Source organism: Hyperoodon ampullatus, assembly GCF_949752795.1.
Source record: "Hyperoodon ampullatus genome assembly, chromosome: 8".
NCBI classification, from domain to species: domain Eukaryota; kingdom Metazoa; phylum Chordata; class Mammalia; order Artiodactyla; family Ziphiidae; genus Hyperoodon; species Hyperoodon ampullatus.
The window spans coordinates 96189913-96214199 of NC_136921.1; the positions used below are offsets into that span (position 1 = coordinate 96189913).

General features: G+C 38.3%; 1 long non-coding RNA gene across 1 annotated transcript in view; it reads right to left on the minus strand.

Annotated features, from left to right (window-relative positions):
* LOC307057021 overlaps nucleotides 1-13681 on the minus strand; it is a 121311-nt gene extending 107630 nt beyond the window's left edge. The window contains exon 1 of the long non-coding RNA XR_013811041.1: nucleotides 13546-13681. This is a non-coding gene — a long non-coding RNA (uncharacterized lncRNA). The remainder of the gene's footprint in view (nucleotides 1-13545) is intronic.
* Between the last annotated feature and the right edge of the window lie 10606 nt (nucleotides 13682-24287).

Consider the following 24287-nt stretch of genomic DNA (forward strand, 5'->3'; position numbering starts at 1 on the left):
GGATAGAAAGCTCAGAGAAAAACTCACACACTTATGGTCAACTAATCTATGACAAAGGAGGCAAGGATATATAATGGAGAAAGGACAGCCTCTTCAATAAGTGGTGCTGGGAAAACTGGACAGCTACATGTAAGTGAAAGAATCAGAACACTCCCTAACACCATACACAAAAATAAACCAAAATGCATTAAAAACCTAAATGTAAGAACGGACACTATAAAACTCTTAGAGGAAAATACAGGAAGAACACAGTTTGACCTAAATCACAGCAAGATCTTTTTTGATCCACCTCTTAGACTAATGGAAATAAAGCAAAAATAAACAAATGGGACCTAATGAAACTTAAAAGCTTTTGAACAGCAAAGGAAACTACAAACAACACGAAAAGACAACCCTCAGAAAGGGAGAAAATATTTGCAAATGAATCAACAGACAAAGGATTAATCTGCAAAATATATAAACAACTCATGCAGCTCAATATTAAAAAAACAAACAACCCAATCCAAAAATGGGCAGACGACCTAAATAGACATTTCTCCAAAGAAGACATACAGATGGCCAAGAAGCACATGAAAAGCTGCTCGACATTCCTAATTATTAGAGTAATGCAAGTCAAAACTAAAATGAGGTATCACCTCACACCAGTTAGAATGGGCATCATCAGAAAATCTACAAACAACAAATGCTGGAGAGGGTGTGGAGAAAAGGGAACCCTCTGGCACTGCTGGTGGGCATGTCAACTGATAGAGCCACTACGGAGAACAGTATGGAGGTTCCTTCAAAAACTAAAAATAGAATTACCATACGACCTAGCAATCCCACTACTGGGCATATTCCCAGAGAAAACCACATTTTAAAAAGATACATGCACCCCAGTGTTCATTGCAGCACCATTTACAATAGCCAGGTCATGGAAGCAACCTAAATGCCCATCGACAGACAAATGGATAAAGAAGATGTGGTACATTTATGCAATGGAATATTACTCAGCCATAAAAAGGAACGAAACTGGGTAATTTGTAGAGACGTGGATGGAACTAGAGGCTGTCATACAGAATGAAGTAAGTCAGAAAGAGAAAAACAAATATCATATATTAATGCATATATGTGGAATCTAGAAAAATGGTACAGATTAACTGGTTTGCAAGGCACAAACAGAGACACAGATGTAGAGAAGAGACGTATGGACGCCAAGGGGGGAAAGTGGCAGCAGGGTGGTGGTGGGATGTATTGGGATTGGGATTGACATATATACACTAATATGTATAAAATAGATAACTAATAAGAACCTGCTGTATAAAAATAAATAAATAAATAAAAAATTAAAAAAAATTAACAAAACTATGCCAACTGATTAAATATATCATTACAAGAAATGATTTTGGTGACTGAATGAACAATAAAGATGTAAAATACAAAAATTAGGAAGTGTGGTGAACTTCAGAACCTAGATTCCATAATTCTACGAGGATAATTTATCTTTTAGGGCTTTTAGCAGGGAAGGAGTATTGGCGTTTCACTCTTTTTTTGCTGTCATTGGCCCTTGCTTCTTACCCCACTGATGCCAGTAAAAAAGTGTATTACTTTCTTGGAGACATTTAACTTGGGTGAGAAATTAAAGCTGAATTCTCTCATGTGGATAAAGATGGAGGTAGGCAGAAAATTAGTAGTAGTAAAAATATTGTCAGTAGAAAATTATCAGGGGAAACCAGCTTGAATCTGAGAAATATCCCTGTGTGTAGGCTTTGCTAAAGCCATGGAACTATTTCCAATGTTAGGAGGTGAGGAGGTCTAAAAGGCTACCATCTGACATGTTAGGCGGTGGGCACTGGGGTAGGGGGGGATGTCTTGGTATTTCACTTAGAGCTTCGGTGTGAGAGGATTTCATGAATCTGCGTATATTTTCCTGAAGGAAATTACCACCTATACATACCTAGTAGCTGGCAACAAAAGGTGATGGAAAATAATAAGTTCAGTGCATGAGTAGGTAATGAAGAGAGATATTCCATCCCCCCTCCATGAGAATTCAATTCTTTTTTATTAAGACAATTTTATGTAGTCAATCTAGGTGTAGAACGTAATTTATATTTACTAACTTTCTATCTGTTCTCTAATATGGTCTGAGAATTAATTCATCCAGTATGGATAACATTGTAAAGGGAAACCATTTTGAGTTTTAAATAACTGATTCAAAATGGGATTTCATAAATATTAATAATTGTAATAACTGTCACTTGAATACTTACTAAGTCTCTTATGCTCTGCCATGCCTTGTACATGTGTCACCTCTTTTTGGGCTTATAAAGAACCACCAAGGTTAGTATTAGCATCCCCATTTTATACAGGAAACAGAGGCTTAGAATGTTAAATCACATGCTTATAATTGCACAGCTAGTAAAAGGCAGAACCAGGAGTCATACTCAGTCTGATTCTAAGGCATACCTTCTTAACCTCTAAATTGTCTTATGAACAGCCAATGAACATTTTAAACTTTGAGACATAAAACACCTTTCAGAATATAGGTCTCCTTCTTAGACTAAATATAAATATGTACATTGACAGATAATCTCCAGGACATGTAGGCATACATGCTGCCAACCCCCATCCCCATTATTAATCCCATGTTGACTCATATAAATACTAGAATTGAGAAGCCAGAAATCTGACCAAATCCTGTAGAAAATTAGGAAGAAATATGAAAATTGCAATAAAAAGACTTCTAAGGGCTTATCACAAAAATAAACAAGTATTAAAAGAAAAAAGGTGGGGTACTGAATTTTTGAAAGTAATCATATATTCTGTAACTAGAAGTATGGAGTTCAATGCAACAAAACTTCAAATACAGTACCTATCATTAAACGTCACCAAAATTTTATTGGGAAAGATTTCTCTTCCCCTTAATCTTCACCCCGTCCCACCTCACCCTATTCATCCCTTCTCTTGTCTCCTTCCTTTAGTGCCTCAAACACTTATTTAGTGCATACTATGTCCCCTGCACTGTTTTGGCTGTTTGTGATACACCAGAATAAAAAAAGAAACCGAAAAAGAGAACACCAGGACAAAATGAAAATCACTGTCCTCAAGGAGCCTATAGTTTAGTGGGAGGACACAGATGATAAAAAATGATATAACAGAAAGTGATAAATGCTATTAAAAAAAATAGGGCAAGTATGGAGCTATGCGAATGACAGAGGCAGGTTGTCATTTTAAATGGGATGGTCAGGATAGCCCTCACTGAGAAAAGCATACTTAAGCAAAGCTTTAAAGGAGGTGAGGGAGTTAACGAAGTAGCTTTCAGAGGAAAGACTGTTCTAGACAGAGGAACAGCCGGTGAATAGGCCCAAGGCAGGAATGTGCTTGATGAGCTTAAAGCAAGGAAGGAGACTGTGTGGCTGAATGGAGTGAGTGAGGGGGTAGAAACAGGAGATAAGGTCAAAGAGATAATGGAAGCCAAAACATATAGGGTCAAGTTGGCCTCATAAGGTCTTTGATGTTTACACTGAGAAAAATGGAGAGCCAATGTAAGATTTTGAGAGTGACATGATCTGACAGGATTTTTTTTTAACATCTTTCTTGGAATATAATTGCTTTACAATGGTGTGTTAGTTTCTGCTGTATAACAAAGTGAATCAGCTATACATATACATATATCTTCTCCCTTTTCTGTCTCCCCCCCACCCTCCTTATGCCACCCCTCTAGGTGGTGACAAAGCACCCAGCTGATTTCCCTGTGCTATGTGTCTGCTTCCCACTAGCTATCTACTTTACATTTGGTAGTGTATATATGTCCATGCCAGTCTCTCACTTTGTCCCAGCTTACACTTCCTCCTCCCTGTGTCGTCAAGTCCACTCTCTAGGTCACCTTCTTTATTCCTGTCCTGTACCTAGGTTCATCAGAACTTTTTTTTTTTTTTTAGATTCCATATATACGTGTTAGCATACAGTATTTGTTTTTCTCTCTCTGACTTCCTTCACTCTGTATGACAGACTCTAGGTCGATCCACCTTACTACAAAGAGTTCATTTTCACTTCTTTTAATGGCTAATATTCCACTGTATATATGTGCCACATCTTCTTTATCCATTCATCTGTTGATGGACACTTAGGTTGCTTTCAAGTCCTGGCTATTGTAAATAGTGCTGCAATGAACATTGTGGTACATGACTCCTTTTGAATTATGGTTTTCTCAGGGTATATACCCAGTAGTGGGATTGCTGGGTCATATGGTAGTTCTATTTTTAGTTTTTTAAGGAACCTCCATACTGTTCTCCATAGTGGCTGTATCAATTTACATTCCCACCAACAGTGCAAGAGGGTTCCCTTTTCTCCACACCCTCTCCAGCATTTATTGTTTGTAGATTTTTAGAGGATGGCCATTCTGACGGGTGTGAGGTGATACCTCATTGTAGTTTTGATTTGCATTCTGCTAATGATTAGTGATGTTGAGCATCCTTTCATGTGTTTGTTGGCAGTCTCTATATCTTCTTTGGAGAAATGTCTATTTAGGTCTTCTGCCCATTTTTGGATTGGGTTGTTTGTTTTCTTGATACTGAGCTGCATGTATATTTTGGAGATTAATCCTTTGTCAGTTGCTTCATTTACAAATATTTTCTCCATATCTGAGGGATGTCTTTTCATCTTGTTTACGGTTTCCTTTGCTGTGCAAGAGCTTTGAAGTTTCATTAGGTCCCATTTGTTTATTTTTGTTTTTATTTCCATTTCTCTAGGAGGTGAGTCAAAAGGACCTTGTTATGATTTATGTCATAGAGTGTTCTGCTTATGTTTTCCTGTAAGCGTTTTATAGTGTCTGCCCTTACATTTAGGTCTTTAATCCATTTTGAGTTTATTTTTGTGTATGGTGTTAGGCAGTGTTCTAATTTCATTCTTTTACATGTAGCAGTCCAGTTTTCCCAGCACCACTTATTGAAGAGACTCCCTTTTCTCCATTGTATACTCTTGCCTCCTTTATCAAAGATAAGGTGACCATATGTGCATGGGTTTATCTCTGGGCTTTCTAACCTGTTCCATTGATCTATATTTCTGTTTATGTGCCAGTACCATACTCTCTTGATTACTGTAGCTTTGTAGTATAGTCTTAAGTCCAGGAGCCTGATTCCTCCAGCTGCATTTTTCTCTCTTCTCAAGATTGCTTTGGCTGGGCTTCCCTGGTGGCACAGTGGTTAAGAATCTGCCTGCCAATGCAAGGGACACAGGTACGAGCCCTGGCCCAGGAAGATCCCACATGCCGCGGAGCAACTAAGCCCGTGCACCACAGGCTGAGCTCTAATGCCTGCAAGCCACAACTACTGAGCCCACATGCCACAACTACTGAGCGCACATGCCACAACTACTGAAGACTTCACACTTAGAGTCTGTGCTCTGCAACAAGCCATGACAATGAGAAGCCCATGCACTGCAACAAAGAGTAGTCCCTGCTCACTGCAACTAGAGAAAGCCTGCACACAGTAACAAAGACCCAACACAGCCAAATAAAAATAAATAAATAAATAAATTTACTAAAAAAAAAAAAAAAGACTGATTTGGCTATTCAGGGTCTTTTGTGTTTTCATACAAATTGTGAATTGTGTTTCAGTTCTGTGAAAAATGCCATTGGTAGTTTCATAGGGATTGCACTGAATATGTAGATTGCTTTGGGTAGTACAGTCATTTTCACAATGTTGATTCTTCCAATCCAAGAAAGTGGTATATCTCTCCATCTGTTTGTATCATCTTTAATTTCTTTCATCAGTGTCTTACAGTGTTCTGCATACAGGTCTTTTTTCTCCCTAGGTAGGTTTATTTCTAGGTATTTTATTCTTTGTGTTGCAGTGGTAAATGGGAGTGTTTCCTTAATTTCTCTTTCACATTTTTCATCATTAGTGTATAGGAATACAAGAGATTTCTGTGCATTAATTTTGTATCCTGCTACTTTACCAAATTCATTGATCAGCTCTAGTGTTTTCTGGTAGCATCTTTAGGATTCTCCATATATAATTATCATATCATCTGCAAAGAGTGACAGTTTTACTTCTTCTTTTCTGATTTGGATTCCTTTTATTTCTTTTTGTTTTCAGATTGCCATGGCTAAAACTTCCAAAACTATGTTGAATAATAGCGGTGAGAGTGGGCAACCTTGTCTTGCTCCTGATCTTACAGGAAATGGTTTCAGTTTTTTACCATTGAGAACGATGTTGGCTGTAGGTTTGTCATATATGTCCTTTATTATGTTGAGGTAGGTCACCTGATAGGATTAAATGAATTACCCTTACTCTGGCTGCTCTGCTAAGACCATACTGTAGTGGACAAGGGTAGAAGCAAGGAAATAAATTAGGAGGCTTTACAATAATCCAGGTGAGAAAGAGTGACAGATCATAAATAGAACTGAGAAACAGTTAAATTCTGAAAATACTTTATAATATAAGCATTTAATTCTATATATTTCCCTCTAAGCACTGCTTCAGTTGTATCCCATAAATTGATGTGCTGTGTATTGTTTTCATTGAATTCAAAATGATTCCTAATTTCCTCTGTGATTGCCTCTTTTGACCCATGGGTTATTTAGAAATAATTAGTTTTATTTTCTACTATTTAGGAACTTTCTAGATATCTTTCTGTTCGTGATTTCTACTTTAATTCTGTTAAAATCCCAAACATACTTTATACAATTTCAATTCATTTAAATGTATTAAGGTTGTATGACCCAGAAGATGATCTACCTTGGAGGTAGACTCATCCACCAGAGGGCAGACAGCAGATGCAATACGAACTACAGATCTACAGCCTGTGGAATGAAAACCACGTTCACAGAAAGACAGACAAAATGAAAAGGCAGAGGACCTTGTTACAGATGAAGGAACAAGATAAAACCCCAGAAAAACAACTAAAGGAAGTGGAGAGAGGCAACCTAACAGAAAAAGGCAACCTTCCAGAAAAAGATTCAGAATAATGATAGTGAAGATGATCCAAGACATCGGAAAAAGAATGGAGACAAAGATCAAGCAGATGTAAGAAATGTTTAACAAAGAACAAGAATAAATAAAGAACAAACAAACAGAGATGAACAATATAATAAGTGAAATGAAAACAACACTAGAAGGAATAAATAGCAGAATAACTGAGGCAGAAGAATGGATAAGTGACCTGGAAGACAGAATGGTGGAATTCGCTGCTGTGGAACAGACTAAAGAAAAAAGAATGAAAAGAAATGAAGACAACCTAAGAGACCTCTGGGACATCACTGAAAGCAGCAACATACACATTATAGGGGTCCCAGAAGGAGAAGAGAGAGAGAAAGGGCCAGAGAAAATATTTGAAGAGATTATAGTTGAAAACTTTCCTAACATGGGAAAGGAAATAGGAACAGTCCAGGAAGAGCAGAGAGTGTCAGAAAGGATAAACCAAAGGGGAAACATGCTGAGACACATAGTAATCAAATTTACAAAAATTAAAGAAAAATTATTGAAAGCAGCAAGGGAAAAATGACAAATACATACAAGGGAATTCCCATAAGGTTAACAGGTGATTTCTCAGCAGAAACTCTACAAGCCAGAAGGGAGTGGCATGACATATTAAAAGTGATGAAAGGGAAGACCCTACATCCAGGATTACTCTACCTGGCAAGGATCTCATTCAGATTTGATGGAGAAATCAAAAGCTTTTCACACAAGCAAAAGCTAAGAGAATTCAGAACCACCAAACCAGCTCTACAACAAATGATAAAGGAACTTCTCTAAGTGGGAAAGAAGAGAAGAAAAGGACCTACAAAAACAAACTCGAAACAATTAAGAAAATTGTCATAGGAACATACATATAGATAATTACCTTAAACGTGAATGGATTAAATGCTCCAACCAAAAGACACAGGCTCACTGTATGGATACAAAAACAAGACCCGTATATATGCTGTTTACAAGAGACTCACTTCAGACCTAGGGACACATACAGACTGAAAGTGAGGGGCTGGAAAAGATATTCCATGCAAATGGAAATCAGAAGAAAGCTAGAGTAGCAATACTCATATCAGATAAAATAGACTTTAAAATAAAGAATGTTACAAGACACAAGAAAGGACACTACATAATGATCAAGGGATCAATTCAAGAAGAAGACATAACAATTATAAATATATATGCACCCAACAAAGGAGCACCTTAATACATAAGGCAACTGCTAACAGCTCTAAAACAGGAAATCGACAATAACACAATAATAGTGGGGGAATTTAACACCTCACTTACACCAATAGACAGATCATCCAAAATGAAAATTAATAAGGAAACCAAAGCTTTCAATGACACAATAGACCAGATAGATTTAATTGATATTTATAGGACATTCCATCCAAAAACAGCAGATAACACTTTCTTCTCAAGTGCGCACAGAACATTCTCCAGGATAGATCACCTCTTGGGCCAAAAATCAAGCCTTGGTAAATTTAAGAAAACTGAAATCATATCAAGCATCTTTTCCAACCACAACGCTGTGAGATTAGAAGTAAATTACAGGGGGAAAAAATGTAAAAAACACAAACACATTGAGGCTAAACAATGCGTTAGTAAATAACCAAGAAATCACTGAAGAAATCAAAGAGGAAATAAATAACTACCTAGAGACAAATGACAATGAAAACACGATGATCCAAAACCTATGGGATGCAGCAAAAGCAGTTCTAATAGGCAAGTCTATAGCAATACAAGCCTACCTCAAGAAACAAGAAACATCTCAAATAAACAATCTAACCTTACACCTAAAGGAACTAGAGAAAGAAGAACAAACAAAACCCAAAGTTAGCAGAAGGAAAGAAACCATAAAGATCAGAGCAGAAATAAATGAAATAGAAACAAAGAAAACAATAGCAAAGATCAATAAAACTAAAAGCTGGTTCTTTGAGAAGATAAACTAAATAGATAAACCATTAGCCAGACTCATCAAGAAAGAGGGAGAGGATTCAGATCAATAAAATTAGAAATGTAAAGGAAGTTACAACAGACACCGCAGAAATACAAATCATTCTAAGAGACTACTATTAGTAACTGTATGCCAATAAAATGGACAACCTGGAAGAAATGGACATATCCTTAGAAAGGTATAACCTTCTACAAATGAACCAAGAAGAAATAGAAAATATGAACAGACCAATCACAGGTAATGAAATTGAAACTGTGATTAAAAACATTCCAACAAACAAAAGTCCAGAACCAGATGGCTTCACAGGTGAATTCTATCAAACATTTAGAGAAGAGCTAACACCTATCCTTCTCAAACTCTTCCAAAAATTGCAGAGAAGGAACACTCCCAAACTCATTCTATGAGGCCACCATCACCCTGATACCAAAACCAGACAAAGATACTACAAAAAAAAAGAAAATTACAGACCAATATTACTGATGAATATAGATGCAAAAATCCTGAATAAAATACTAGCAAACAGAATCCAACAACACATTAAAAGGATCATACACCATGATCAAGTGGGATTTATCCCAGGGATGCAAGGATTCTTCAATATAGTCAAATCAACCAATGTGATACACCATGTTAACAAACTGAAGAATAAAAACCATATGATCATCTCAATAGATGCAGAAACAGCTTTTGACAAAATTCAACACCCACTTATGATAAAAACTCTCTAGAAAGTGGGCATAGAGGGAACCTACCTCAACATAATAAAGGCCATATACAACAAACCCACAGCAAACATCATTCTCAATGGTGAAAAACTGAAACCATTTCCTCTAAGATCAGGAATAAGACAAGGATGTCCACTCTCACCACTATTAGTCAACATAGTTTTGGAAGTCCTAGCCATGGCAATTAGAGAAGAAACAGAAATAAAAGTAATAAAAATTGGAAAAGAAGAAGTAAAACTGTCAGTTTGCAGATGACATGATACTATACTTAGAGAATCCTAAAGATGCCACCAGAAAACTACTAGAGCAAATCAATGAATTTGGTAAAGTAGCAGGGTACAAAATTAATGCACAGAAATCTCTTGCATTCCTAAACACTAATGATGAAAAATGTGAGAGAGAAATTAAGGAAGCACTCCGAATTAACCATTGCAACAAAAAGAATAAAATACCTAGGATTAAACCTACCTAGGGAGACAAAAGACCTGTATGCAGAAAACTATATGACATTGATGAAAGAAATTAAAGATGATACAAACAATGGAGAGATATACCACGTTCTTGGATTGGAAGAATGAACATTGTGAAAATGACTATACTACACAAAGCAATCTGCAGATTCAATGTAATCCCTATCAAATTACCAATGGCATTTTTTACAGAAATAGAACAAAAAATCTTAAAATTTGTATGGAGACACAAAAGATCCCGAATAGCCAAAGCAGTCTTGAGGGAAAAAAATGGAGCTGGAGGAATCAGACTTCCTGACTTCAGACTATACTACAAAGCTACAGTAATCAAGAGAGTATGGTACTGGGACAAAAACAGAAATATAGATCAATGGAACAGGATAGAAAGCCCAGAGATAAACACATGCACCTACGGTTAATTAATCTATGACAAAGGAGGCAAGGATATACACTGAAGAAAAGACAGTCTCTTCAATAAGTGGTGCTGTGAAAACTGGACAGCTACATGTAAATGAATGAAATTAGAACACTCCCTAACACCATACACAAAAATAAACTCAAAATGGATTAGAGACCTAAATGTAAGACTGGACAGTATAAAACTCTTAGAGGAAAACATAGGAAGAACACTCTTTTTTTTTTGCAGTATGCGGGCCTCTCACTGTTGTGGCCTCTCCCGTTGCGGAGCACAGGCTCCAGACGTGCAGGCTCAGTGGCCATGGCTCATGGGTCCAGCCACTCCACAGCATGTGGGATTTCCTGGACCGGGGCACAAACCCGTGTCCCCTGCATCGGCAGGCAGACTCTCAACCACTGCGCCACCAGGGAAGCCCGGTAGAACACTCTTTGACATAAATCACAGCAAGATCTTTATTGACCCACCTCTTAGAGTAATGGAAATAAAACCAAAAATAAAAAAATGGGACCTAATGAAACTTAAAAGCTTTTGCAAAGCAAAGGAAACTACAAAGAAGATGAAAAGACAACCCTCAGAATGGGAGAAAATATTTGCAAATGAAGCAACTGACAAAGGATTAATCTCCAAAACATACAAGCAACTCATGCAGCTCAATATCAAAAAAAACAAACAACCCAATCCAAAAATGGGCCAAAGACCTAAATAGACATTTCTCCAAAGAAGATATACAGATTGCCAACAAACACATGAAAGAATGCTCAACGTCATTAATCATTAGAGAACTGCAAATCAAAACTACAATAAGGTATCACGTCACACCAGTCAGAATGGCCATCATCAAAAAATCTGCAAACAATAAATGCTGGAGAGTGTGGAGAAAAGGGAACACTCTTGCACTGTTGGTTGGAATGTAAATTGATACAGCCACTATGGAGAATAGTGTGGAGGCTCCTTAAAAAACTAAAAATAGAACTACCATACAAGCCAGCAATCCCACTACTGGGCATATACCCTGAGAAAACCATAATTCAAAAAGAGTCATGTACCACAATGTTCACTGCAGCACTATTTACAATAGCCAGGTCATGGGAGCAACCTAAATGCCCATTGACAGATGAATGGATAAGGAAGATGTGGTCCATATATACAATGGAATATTAGCCATAAAAGAGAACGAAATTGGGTCATTTGTTGAGACGTGGATGGATCTAGAGACTGTCATACAGAGTGAAGGAAGTCAGAAAGAGAAAAACAAATATTGTATATTAACTCATATACGTGGAACCTAGAAAAATGGTACAGGTGAACTGGCTTGCAGGGTAGAAATTGAGACAGTGATATAGAGAACAAACGTATGGACACCAAGGGGGGAAAGCGGCGGGTGGGGGGGTCGGGGTGGGAGTGTGGTGTGATGAATTGGGAGATTGGGATTGACATGGATACACTAACATGTATAAAATGGATAACTAATAAGAACCTGCTGTGTAAAAAAAATAAATTAAATAAAATGCAAAAAAATGAAAAAACACTGGTAAAAAAGAAGATGGTCTATCTTAGTGAATGTTCCTTTTGAACTGGAAAACAATGTCTATTCTACAGTTGTTGGGTGGAGTGTCCTGCAATTACTAATTAAGTCAAGTTGTGAATAATGTTTAGGTCTTTTGTATCCTGAACATACTTTCTATTTGTCCTATCAATTGCTGAGAGAGGAGTGTTGATCTCCAACCATAACTGTGAATTTTTTCCTTTCTATCAATTTTTACTTTATGTATTTTGAAGGTCTGTTGCTAGATACATACACATGTAGGATTATAATGTTTTCCTGGAGAATTGACCTTTTTATCATTATGTAATGCTCCACTTTATCTCTGGTAATACTTATTATTCTAAAGTCTACTTTGTCAGTTATAAACATAACTACTCAGCTTTCTTTTGATTAGTATTTTCATAGTATATATTTTCCCATCTCTTTACTTTTAACTTATCTGTGTTCTATATTTAGAATGGGTTTCTGTGCTTCCTTGGTGGTGCAGTGGTTAAGAATCCGCCTGCCAATGCAGGGGACACCGGTTCGAGCCCTGGTCCAGGAAGATCCCACATGCCACAGACCAACTAAGCCCACGCGCCACAACTACTGAGCCTGTGCTCTAGAGCCTGCGAGCCACAACTACTGAGCCTGCGTGCCACAACTACTGAAGTCCGCGTGCCTAGAGCCCATGCTCCACAATAAGAGAAGCCACCGCAATGAGAAGCCCGTGCACCACAACGAAGAATAGCCCCCGCTCGCCACAACTAGAGAAAAGCCTGCACGCAGCAACAAAGACCCAACGCGGCCATAAATAAAATAAAAATAAATAAATTCATTTAAAAAAAAAGTGTTAAAAAAAAATGGGTTTCTTGGAAACAGCATATAGTTGAATCTTGCTTTCTTAGCCAATCTGGCATTCTAGGCTTTTAGATGGTGTGTTTATTTCATTTACATTTAATATAATTATTCCATGGTTAGATCAAACTCCTTCTTGCTAGCTGTTTTCTAATGTTTTATCCATTCTTTGTTTCTTTTTTCCTTTTTCTGCCTTCTTTGAATTCAGAGTGTTGTTTTTATTCTAGTTTATTTCTACTGTGGGCTTTTACCTTTTTATAAAAAGGTCTGTGGTTGCTATATGTTTTAAAATATATGTTTAATTAATCAAGATCTACCTTAAAACCATATTACATCACTTCAAATGTAGTGTGTAAGGACCTTAAAATAGTATATGCCCAATATTTTAAAAAGAATATATACAATGTATATGTATAACTTAGTCACTTTGCTGTACAGCAGAAATTAACACAACATTGTAAATCAACTATACTTCAATAAAAGTACTGAAAAAAATAGTATATGCCCAATTGCTCCCTCACATCTGCTTTTGTCAGACTTATGTTTACATTTGCAATAAATATATAATACATTACTACAGTTTTTGCTTTAGATAGTTATCTCTTGAAGGAACTAAAATAAGAAAAATTAATTTTATATTACCTTGTTTTACTCCACTTCCCGTACTCTTCATTTCTTGATGTAGATCCAGGTTTATGGCTGGTCTCATATTCCTTTTTGCCCGAGGAACTTCCTGAATTCTGAATATACTTTGAAGGTAGAGCCAGTGAGGTTTCCAGACGTATTGGATATAGCCTTTGAGAGAAAGCAAAGTCAAGTATGACCTCAAGGCTGATAAATCAAAATAACAGCACCAAATAATTTTTCAAAAGTGCATTTAGTGGGACTTCCCTGGTGGTCCAGTGGGTAAGACTCCAAGCTCCCATTGCAGGGGTCCCGGGTTTGAACCCTGGTCGGGGAACTAGATCCCAAATGCATACAGCAAGCTAAGAAGCCCACGTGCCACAACTAAGACATGGCACAGCCTAATAGTTTTAAAAATTAAAAAGAAAACTTTAAAAAATGCATTTAGGAAGAGATACTAGTGTGAAAACAAATTCAACTCTAAAAGAATACAACTTGATACACCTAATGTATTTTATAATCTGATATCTGCCATGGATATTTCTGCCTCTCAAAGTTCCAATTTCAAAGACCTGTAGAAGTTCTGATGGGGGGGAACCACAGATCCTGTCTGTGTGACTCCTATATATATATATATATGCCTACTTTCTTTCCTCCTTGTCAACCTGGGTGCAAAACTCAATCCCTTCACCAGTTTCAACAGGAAATCTACTCCTCCCACATTTACCGGGTTTCCTCATCTTTCTTTCACTTTCTCATGTGGTCTTTGTTCCCTCTCTATGAAATTGCTTCCTGTGAATTTTGAATTCCTCTTATTTTGTGTAGAATATAAGGATCTCCTACATTAAGCATTATATACACGAAACTGCTTAGGGAGGTTATCAGAATAAAGGAGGCTTCAGGAGCTGCCTTTCTTAGAAATTTAGGTATATAAATACACCATACTGTTCTAGGTAAAGTTCACCTGGAATTTGCATGAAGGAGGTTTATCAGAAGTGCTCTTGAAAACAGAAGTGCTGTTTGAAGGAGCAAGGGAAGCTAGACTGAGTAAAGGTAGAATTTGAAATGAGATACAGCTGAAACAGTAGTCTCAGAGAATGCCACAGAGATCCCTCAAGAAGGAGATGATCCTACAAAGATGTCCCACATTAAGGAATGTACCCCACAACAATCAATCATCAGATATGGCTGCCCCCAGGAACCAGAGCTGAGACTTGAGCATGGCAGTTTCCTTCAGCTGAGGGCAATTCCCAGAGTTGGATGCAACTGTAAGTAATCAGTAGTCAATACTCCCAGCAACTGGGACCATGAAGCCTTAACCAGGAAGGGGAATCGAGGAGGTCTCCAAATGCATCCACTACAGTCCATCCCATGCCATTTAGTTCCACTTGCTTTGCACAGCATATTCCCTCCACAAGGAAACAACTCCTTCAGGATTACAGTCCTCCTCCTTTCCTCAGAAAGCTTTTAGAGGAAGTTTAGTGGGACAAACTAGTGTTAGCCTCCTTCTCCCTTTCTCCTTCCTCCCCCACCCTCAGCTGCCCTCACCCCTCCAACTATTCTCTAGGCTGCACCTGATATTTATAGTCTCCCTCATCTATTAACCTCATCTACTAGAGTTCACCCACCCTTGACAATCAATGGGTAGTCAGCTGGCCTCCAGCACTTACTTGGTGGATGACTCAGGCCCCTTTCCCTGAGGGGGTCTGGGCCCAAAGTTGCTGTGCCCTTTTCAGGTTGTGGCTTCTGCACATGTCCATTTACCATTAAAATTGGTTAGAGCAATACCAAGAACCCCCTTCCCTTCACCCTCTTCTCTAAGCAGATCACTTGTGTGCCAAGTGTATTATATTTAATGTGCCATTAAAAACCTACAGGATGTAGAGTTGTGGGGATGGGAAGAACAAGTTCCCCAAATGGGTCATTGGAAGTGATAATAAGCATAGTCCCTTCTCCTTGCAACCCTTAGTTCCCAAATCCACGTATTTTCCCTTGGGGAATACAGCAGCACATAATGGTTGATGATTTAGGGTGTGCTCTTGATTCTGTAGGATGAAGGTATATACCACATTCTTGCACAGTATAATTTCCAACTTTCCACCTTAGGTGTATACCTTCAAAAAGCCATTCCATCACTATCAGGCCATCAGAATCAGGGTGGTAAAATGTGATAGGACCAGTGAATCTCATGGTCAGATGCCTACTGTCACACCTCATTTGATGTAAAGTGCATTGCTTGGGCCAATGAAATTTATGTAGGATCACATATTGGTAGATCAAACATTCTGTTTGCTCATGGATAATGGTGCAGCCTATGAGTCTAATGAGCAGGAAAGGCAATCATACAGAGAGCACCACTCAAAATAAATTTCCCTCTCTCGAGATTTCACAGACACAGTGTAATCAACTTTGTCTAGTTGGTCCCCTCAAGGTACAGTGCCATATTAGAGGGCAGCATTAGTCTTGCTGCTGGTAGGTTAGGTGATTGGCAGCAGCACTATTAGGTCTGCTCTGGTGAGTCCACATTGTTGGGCTCATGCATGGCCTCCATCCCTGTCTCCATAGTTTCTCCTGTATAAACCGTTTGTGCAACACTGGAGTGACTTTCAACAAAGACTGGCTAAGTTATTCTACATGGTTATGTAGTGCCCCTTCAACAGATTCTCTCTGGTGGGCATTTTGATGTGAATCAAAGATATCCACACTTTATGCCCATGCTTATATGTCAATTCAAATGCCTCTTCTCGAAAACTCTCACTCTTCTTTCTCCTTCCAAGCCCTTGAACAATTAACCAAACCGTTTGTCACTGCTAATGAGTCCATGTATAATCTTATATCAACCTGCTTCTCTTTTGACACAAAATAGATAATCATGCACACACCCAAACCTCTGCCAAGGGTGAGACTCTCCCTCACTGCTGTCTTTCAAGGCTACCCTGAGTGAGGCTTTCGGGCGAAAGTCCAAATTGTGTATCAGTTGTCTACTGTTGTGTAACAAACTACCCCAAAACCAAGTGGTTTAAAACAACAACAGTTTATTATTTCTTAAAGTGAGATGACAAACATGGCTAAGGATGGAGACAAACGAAATAGAATGAAGGTGAGTCATAAAATGAGGATGTCTAGTACAGTGATTGTGATACCACCATCAACCAAAAATGGCAGGACGTGGGATAGAGACTGAGCTAGACAATAAAGTTTTAAATAAACATAGGAGATAAAGGAGAAAAGCTTTATGCTTCCTACTAAACAAAACCAGAATTCCTTACCTTTGTCTTCAGGTCTCTCCTCACTTTAGACTCTCTTTTCCTGTTAAATAGTCTCCTCTGGTGCTAATTTTAAGGCCTTAACAGAAACCACTGTGAGGAAACAGCCTTCTACCTACTGCCTTCATGTTATTCCTTCATCCTGGAGTTTCCCTCCTACCCCATCACACTCTAACCCTTTGTGAAATACTTAATTACTTTTTCTGATCCAACTCAAATTCTTTTTCCGAAGTAAGCAAGGACATACGTAAACAAATGGAGCCTCCATGAAGAAACTCCTGTCAAGAATAAACCTTTCTTCCCCTGAACCCACTGAAATCCTTAAAAGCAGTGTCTAACCCTTACTGACCTTTATACTGCTGCACAAAGCACGCACAGGTGTTTACGGTTTAATGATTGAATGACTCAGCACCTTAATGCTTAGGCCATACAGCCTTGTACGATACTTTGGAGTCATTTATCATTTCTATAAGTTAAAATCTCTTTGAAGTCAGAGACCAGGTCATAATTTTGATTTTCCTAGCATGTAGCAAAGTGTCGTGACACTTAGTATCAAAATGTTTAAGTTAATTTGTTATGGGAATTACTGCTAATCAAGGACACGTGAAAAGGGAAGGTGCTCTAGGTGCTCTGTTATAAGAACGGCCTCAGTGGATTCCACGAATCCACTTTTGAAGGTGGAATGGCCCTTTAGAGATGTCTTCAGAATCAAGGTAAGGGGGATGAATCTTTGCATTCTGTATGACCCAGGCATTGAATGTGTGCTGCATCCCAGGAAGAGTGCATAACTTTGAGTGAAGCTGCTTCCTTGAGCCAGGGGCAATTCCTGAAGAAGAACACAGCTGTGAGCTGTCAGCATCCAAAATTCCAGTCAACTTGGAGAGAACTTGGTTCTAGAAGGGGATGTGGGTAGTACACAACAGTATCAAATACAGCATCCTGAGGGGGAAATGGAGCCTCTTGCTCACCTTCTGTACAAATCCTCTTCTGAGGTATGGGTGAAAAAACAGGACTGAATTTACTTTTGGCACCTAAGCCTCAAACTCCTCTGTGAGCCCAAACAACTCTTTTTTGTTTTTTCCTTTGAGGATTTAAATTGGCACCTGAGTTATTTATTTCTGACTCTGCCCTGCCACTTGGATACTGGGAAGGTTTTTCACACTCACCTACACAATGCTAGTCACTTGTGCCAATGCCGCTGCTGCCCCAGCCTAATCAGGCAGGGTCTTCCTGCATCAGCAGCCATCCCTGTGGCATATTGCTTTCTGGGTGTTATACAGTTTTCCCTAGCCTGAAGATCACAGCTTTAGAGAATATGGGCCTGAAAAAAAATTCCCACCAGCGTCCTCTATCATCTTTTCCACTCTCAGAATCAAGGCTGACTTTTGGGTTAATGACTTCTACACACAAGGAAGAAGCATCAGCTTCTGTTGTTTTCAGCCCTTACATGCATGATCTCTGCCTCCTACAAGAAGAAGGAGCCAGAGTATCTATTGGGCAATTTTGCTTGCAGGGATTAGCTGTCTCCTTGGTTCCTCCTTGTTTTCTGCTCTTAGTTTCTGGATGGCTAAGGAAACTCTCCCCTAGCAAGTGTTGTTTGCTTGGAAATACCCATATTTTCTACAACAAAATTTTAAAAGGGGAGGGGGGAGAAAGATACTTCCACCTGGCAACCTATGCACTAAAAATGTACCATATAAATGAGTAGCTCCTAAGTTAAAGGTGGATGGTCCCAGCTGTTCTCTCTGAGATCAGACTTCATAAACTAAGTTAATGGACACAGTCTCTCACCAGGTTTTCTGAGTTTTAGGCCCGAGCTGGAAGTTGGAAACAACTTCCTGGGACCTTACTTACAGGGAAGTTGATTTTACTGTTAAACCAGCAACATCGGCTGCAACTCCCCAAGTCTCTACTAAGGTCTCCAGTTCAGGTCTGCCATTTGGTTGGGTTCCATCAAGACAGGATCTGTCACCTTTCTCTCTCCTCTTCTTGTATAAACCTTTACTAACAAGGCGAATTTAGATCTCCCATTCTAAAGCTTCTCCAACAATGCCTTACTGTATGTCGCTCTTGTAATAACATGCTTTGACTGAATCTGATTTTCCAAACTGTCCAATAGCACTTTGTCATATGGCTCATTGCAAAAGACTCTCTAGCATTGACACATTTCCAGAGAACTTTTCTCCTTCCTGTTGGTGCATGGTAGGGGAGCAGATGTACCAGTCTCCGCAACTTTCCACATTATCAAGTACACCTGTCGATGCTGTCAAGTATTTCGTCACAGAGGTGAAGCTCTGGCAGGACTGAGATCATGTGTACCTCCTAATGCCAAGTGTGTAAATTTTCTTTTAATCTCCCTCACATCTCTGCTTCTGAAACCTGCCACTATTGCAACACAGCATGCTCTCTTCAAACTCACAATTCCGCTGCCTGTTCCCTCAAATTGGACTGCTTGAGAATGCAAGCTAGTATATGGTTAACAAATTAGCAGCCTCTGCTGGGGATTCCAAAGCTTGCTGATAACTGATTCAACGGTAGATGCCCTACATCTGGGGGACTCTGTCTCAACAAATGGAGCTTGGTAGGGGACTTTGGTCAGGCAAAATCACAATGGCCATGTACACACTTCCCCTTCCAAACAGAATGTTATATTTTAGAGTCTGTTGAGGTAAACTTCAAAAAAAAAATCCTCATTTGAAACTTGGGTTGGTTTTGGCTTATGTAATGGTATGATAACTTGCTTTTTGCTTAAAATATTCAATCTTGAACAGTGTATCCCTATACAAAAACTGAAAATTTGACCTAAGAGCAGATCTCTAATTTGGGTTCCCTATGAGACTGTTTAAAATTCTCAGAAGGGCTGTTGTTCAACTGAAAATAGAGATGCTGTGAGGCACATCCTAAAAATCCATAGAAGGCTTTTGAAAGGGTCTCTGAGAAATCACCTTAAATCTTTCTATATCTTAAGAAAGGATTTTACAGTTATACATTTTACTTCATATTTACCCTAAGACCATGTTTCCTGACAGCACCCTGGATTTACTCTTTGCCCTGAGGCTCTTTTTTTACTTTTGAGAGTCTTCTTCTGGGAGAGACTAGGGATGAGAATTGGTTTTATTTTTAAACCTAGCAAAGCAAGGGCCATTTTTACTTGTTCTACATTCTGCTTGAAAATGGAATAATTTCTATTTTAACTCATATCTCTTTATCTTCATTTTATGATAGTAGCTAGAAAACCTTAATTGTCACTTTCAACATTTAGCCTAGAAATATCCTTATCCAGATCAATTAGTTCACTAGGTGCAGTTCTATATTCTGCAGTGATAGTTTTCATAAACTTCCCACCACTACATATCCAAGGTCTTCTATCTTCCAGCCCCCAATAACATTTCACTCACTCTCCTTCAAGCCTTCACTGACAGTCACTTTGATGCTCACTGGTCCTAGTAACACCCTACTTCCAGGTAACAAAACCTGTTACTTTTGCTACATAGCAAATCCACCTAAAACCTATTTATATAAAACATTCATTTCATTTTGCTCATGATTTTTTCTGACAGGAATTTTAGGAAGGGTTCAGCTGGGCAAATCCTGCCTGGAGTCTTTCATGCAGTTGTTGTCAAATGTTGGCCAGGGCTACAGTCATCTGAAGGCTCAGCTGGGCTGGATGTCCAAGAAGGCTCCCTCTCATGGCTGGCAGTCGACACTAGCTGTCAACTGGGAGCTGAGCTCTGCTGTCCACTGAAGCACATACAGGTGGCCCCTACATCTGGCTTAGTTTCCTCACATCTTGGAAGCTTTGGGTGATTGGAATTCTAACACAGCAACTCAGGGCTTCAAGTGTGAGTGTTCTCTGAGGTTGGATGAGTTTCTGTAAATGCACTTTTTACATATCATACAAAGTTACAGACAGGAAAAAGGCCTTAAAAGCCTTCATTATTGTCCCTTAACACCCCTACCTAACAAGTTACCATATTTACAAGTAGAAATATCTTCTGAGAAATGTCAGGCATCTTGTTTGAATCCTCTGAAACAAAACAATTTCTGTGATGCACATAGAGTTATGCCAAGAAGTCCATCTGCCAGCCAGCATTTCATCCTTTAAATACCTTGTTATGGCAGCACGAAAGAACACAATGAGCTTTGTTTAGAGTGTCAGTCTTCCATCTCTGGGCTAAAAGGATTAGGTCTAAATTGCACATCATTACACAAGACCACATGAAAATGTTTGCTTCTTTTGTCCTTAAAAGTACTTCATGGTGTTTTATAAAAAGCCAAAAAAATGTTAATTGAACTAAAGAAATCTATTCAGAAGGTCATAAGCAGTAGATTTGCCAGACATTCTAGTTTATGTTATTATTTGTTTAACACACAAAAGTCGGGGGAATTTTCAAATATAATCATTTGTTGGATATGGCAGGGGGTTGAGGAGAGCTCATATAGCGTGATTATTCAAAGTAAGCATTCTGGAGTCAGATCTGGTTTTAGCCTCTCTGGTTACTAAGCATGACTAGAAAATTTACTTAACCTCTCTGTGGCTCATTTTCCTCATTTGTAACATGGAGAAAGAAGTATTCACCTTCTAAGGTTGTTTTAAGGATTAAATGAAATAACACATGTAATTTACTTACCAGGGCTTGGCACACTGTAGATGTATAGTTAACAAGTCAGATAAGAGTGAGCATACACTTTCAATAGGTTGTGTATGTGTGTGTGTGTGTGTGTGAGTGTGTGTATGAAAGAGAGAGAGGGAGAAGGGAGAAGTGGAGAAGGAGAGGGAGGCAAGAAGGCAGAGAGAGAGAATGAGGAAAATTGAGGGAGAGGGAGAGAGAATATTTTGGGAAGGGCATATAGATAACATTGTTGGAAATGCAGTATACATGCGATGGTTATTTGTTAATGCTAATTTACTTGTTGAAGAGATTTTGAATTTTGAAGATGTTGGAATGGAAAAGGAATGGAATGTCAGGAAGTATTTGGAGATTATCTGACTTTGAGAGAGTCACTTGTCTCCTGTACACAGGACAAAGCAGGAAGGTGGAAACATTTCTCACCTTCTCCTCCCCCTTCTGTTCTCATGTCAGTTCTAATTTTGCACCCAGCCCCTCTCCCGGCACTTCTATGCACCTGTGGTCAGAGGTTGTCCTTTGAACAAGACTCAGCTGTCCACTAGGTGAAACAGTTGGAAAGCCACTAGGCCATTACAATGTCACTGCAAATAACTTAGAGGTATTTTCATATTATTATGGGAGAAAAGCCCAGTCTAATATACAAACAAAAGCAAACTTTCCTAAGGAACAAGAGTTGTGGAAGGAGTGAAAGAAAGATTTTGAGGTAGGCAAGGCCTTTCCTCGCTTTTCAGATGAACTGGTGAGGTCATTCCTGTTTTAATCTGTTGAGTTAGGCCATTTGGAAGAAATGCACTCTGCTATATAATGCGGTAATCTTGCCATTATTAATTAGAATAATAAGTTCCATTGCTTAAGGCTTATTTCTATAGTGGTTTTGCTCAAAAAGTAATATTCAGCTTAGCCATGTAAGTAAAAAAAAATAGGGTATCAGTGGCTAATTTCCAGGTTTTTCAAAAAAAACAATTTTTATTTTACCTTAATACAGGTCTGTTCAAAAGCAATTCTGTTAACACCCTTCAAATAACCTTTTAAAATATTACTTATGAATCTATGCACCTTGATAAAATGTTTCCTGTTTTTCATTTCCCCAAGGCTAAAGTGACACAATTATTAGCTTTTGATAGGGTTAAACAATAACTACCCATGCTTACCTTTGTGAAAGAATGGAAAATAAATATACCTTGAAGCGTTGTAATGGTTGAAAAGATTCCCATACTTCAGTTCCTTCTTATGTTTCTTTTTCCTAGAAGAGCACAGAGAGATTTAAATGAATCTTTTAAATAATTTTTTTCTCTACTTCTTATGCTGAGTAAAGTCCTTTCTATCTCTAAATGTTAACAATATCATCCTTTTTAATGGGGACCCTCTTTTCCTGTGTAGTAGTAGTTATAGTGTACCAGGAACATTCTATCAATAGATGCTGGGGATATACCAGTAAACAAAACAGATAAAAATTCCTGCTATCATAGAGTCTATGGTCTAGTGGGGGGGAGACAGAAAATGAACACTGTAAGTATCGAATGTGGTAATAAATGATAGAAAATTAAGGCAGGAAGGAAATAGGGAGTGTCAGTGGGGCTGGGCAGGGGTTGTGGTTTCAGATAGGGTGGTCAGAGAAAGGTTCTTGAGAAGATGACATTTAAGGAAAGATGTGAAGGAAGTAGAGGAGATGCTGTGTTTTAAAGAATAGTTGGCAGGCCAAGTAGAGTCAGTTAAGGGGAGAACAGTAAGAAATGAGAGGTAAGAGGGGCCCAGTCTGGTAGTCTATTGTAAGTTTCCCAGGTCAGTTCTTTCTTACTGGAGGCTTAATTAGAATCCTGGATTATGGAAACCTTACCCTTCTGATGGGAATTTGGGCAGTTCCTTATACTGTCCTCAATTTTTTTCTTAGCTCCAAAAATGAGAACTCAGAAATATTCAGTTTGACTGACTGTATTCTGCTAAACTTTTATTTCTATTTTTAGTCAATGCTTATAAAATACTTTATTTTGTAAAATATTTCATCATTACTGTCTGTAAAAATTATTTTGCAGAATCCTCATCAACCTGTGTCATATGAGATTTAGTGTCTTGTTTGCAAATTTATAAGCTGTAGAAGGATTACCTGTGACTTCTATATTTTTTGTGTAAGAGCATTGATTTTATTTTTATTTAAATTTTAGTATTTCCCATGATGAATCATTTTTCAACATTATATTGAATTAGAAATAAAGGTACTCAAAAGTTACTAATAAATGCTATATATCATGCTATGTTTTGTGTTGTTTGAATTGGTAGCACTGAACTTTGAGGACTTTCTCAGAGTTACAGAAGGGAAATAACTCTGTGACTTAGACTGTTATAGAATTTGTGATGAGGAATTCACACTTCCCAGTAGCTTATGCAGCACTGTTTTCATATTACATCCAATCTTCTGTGAAGAGAAACACTAGACTGATGTTTTCCAGAGTATTTCTGTTACCCTCCAGAGTTAGGTACTTTTAAACAAATATTGTCCTTTCAGTTTGTTTGCACATTTCATAGGTAATTTCCCCTGTGCCAGAATTTGCTATTTCAAGATATTGAGGCAAACAAGACTGCTAGAAATAAAAAAACAAGGGAGGCACTTCCATGTACCAAGCATATGATGGTAAATATCTACTCGAGTAGCTGAATTCAATCCCTCCAAAGAAGGTTGGTTCATTTGGCCTCTTAGAATAATGTTGAACTTTTTCCTAGCAGAGATATGGCGTGGTATTCGATTGAGGAAGCTGCACAGTGCATTTGGTCAAGACCTAAGGTTAAACCTGACTTTTAAGCTGGAGAGGATCAGATGGAGTCTTTATGGCCACTCTGGATGGACTGTGTTTATAGCGAATACTGA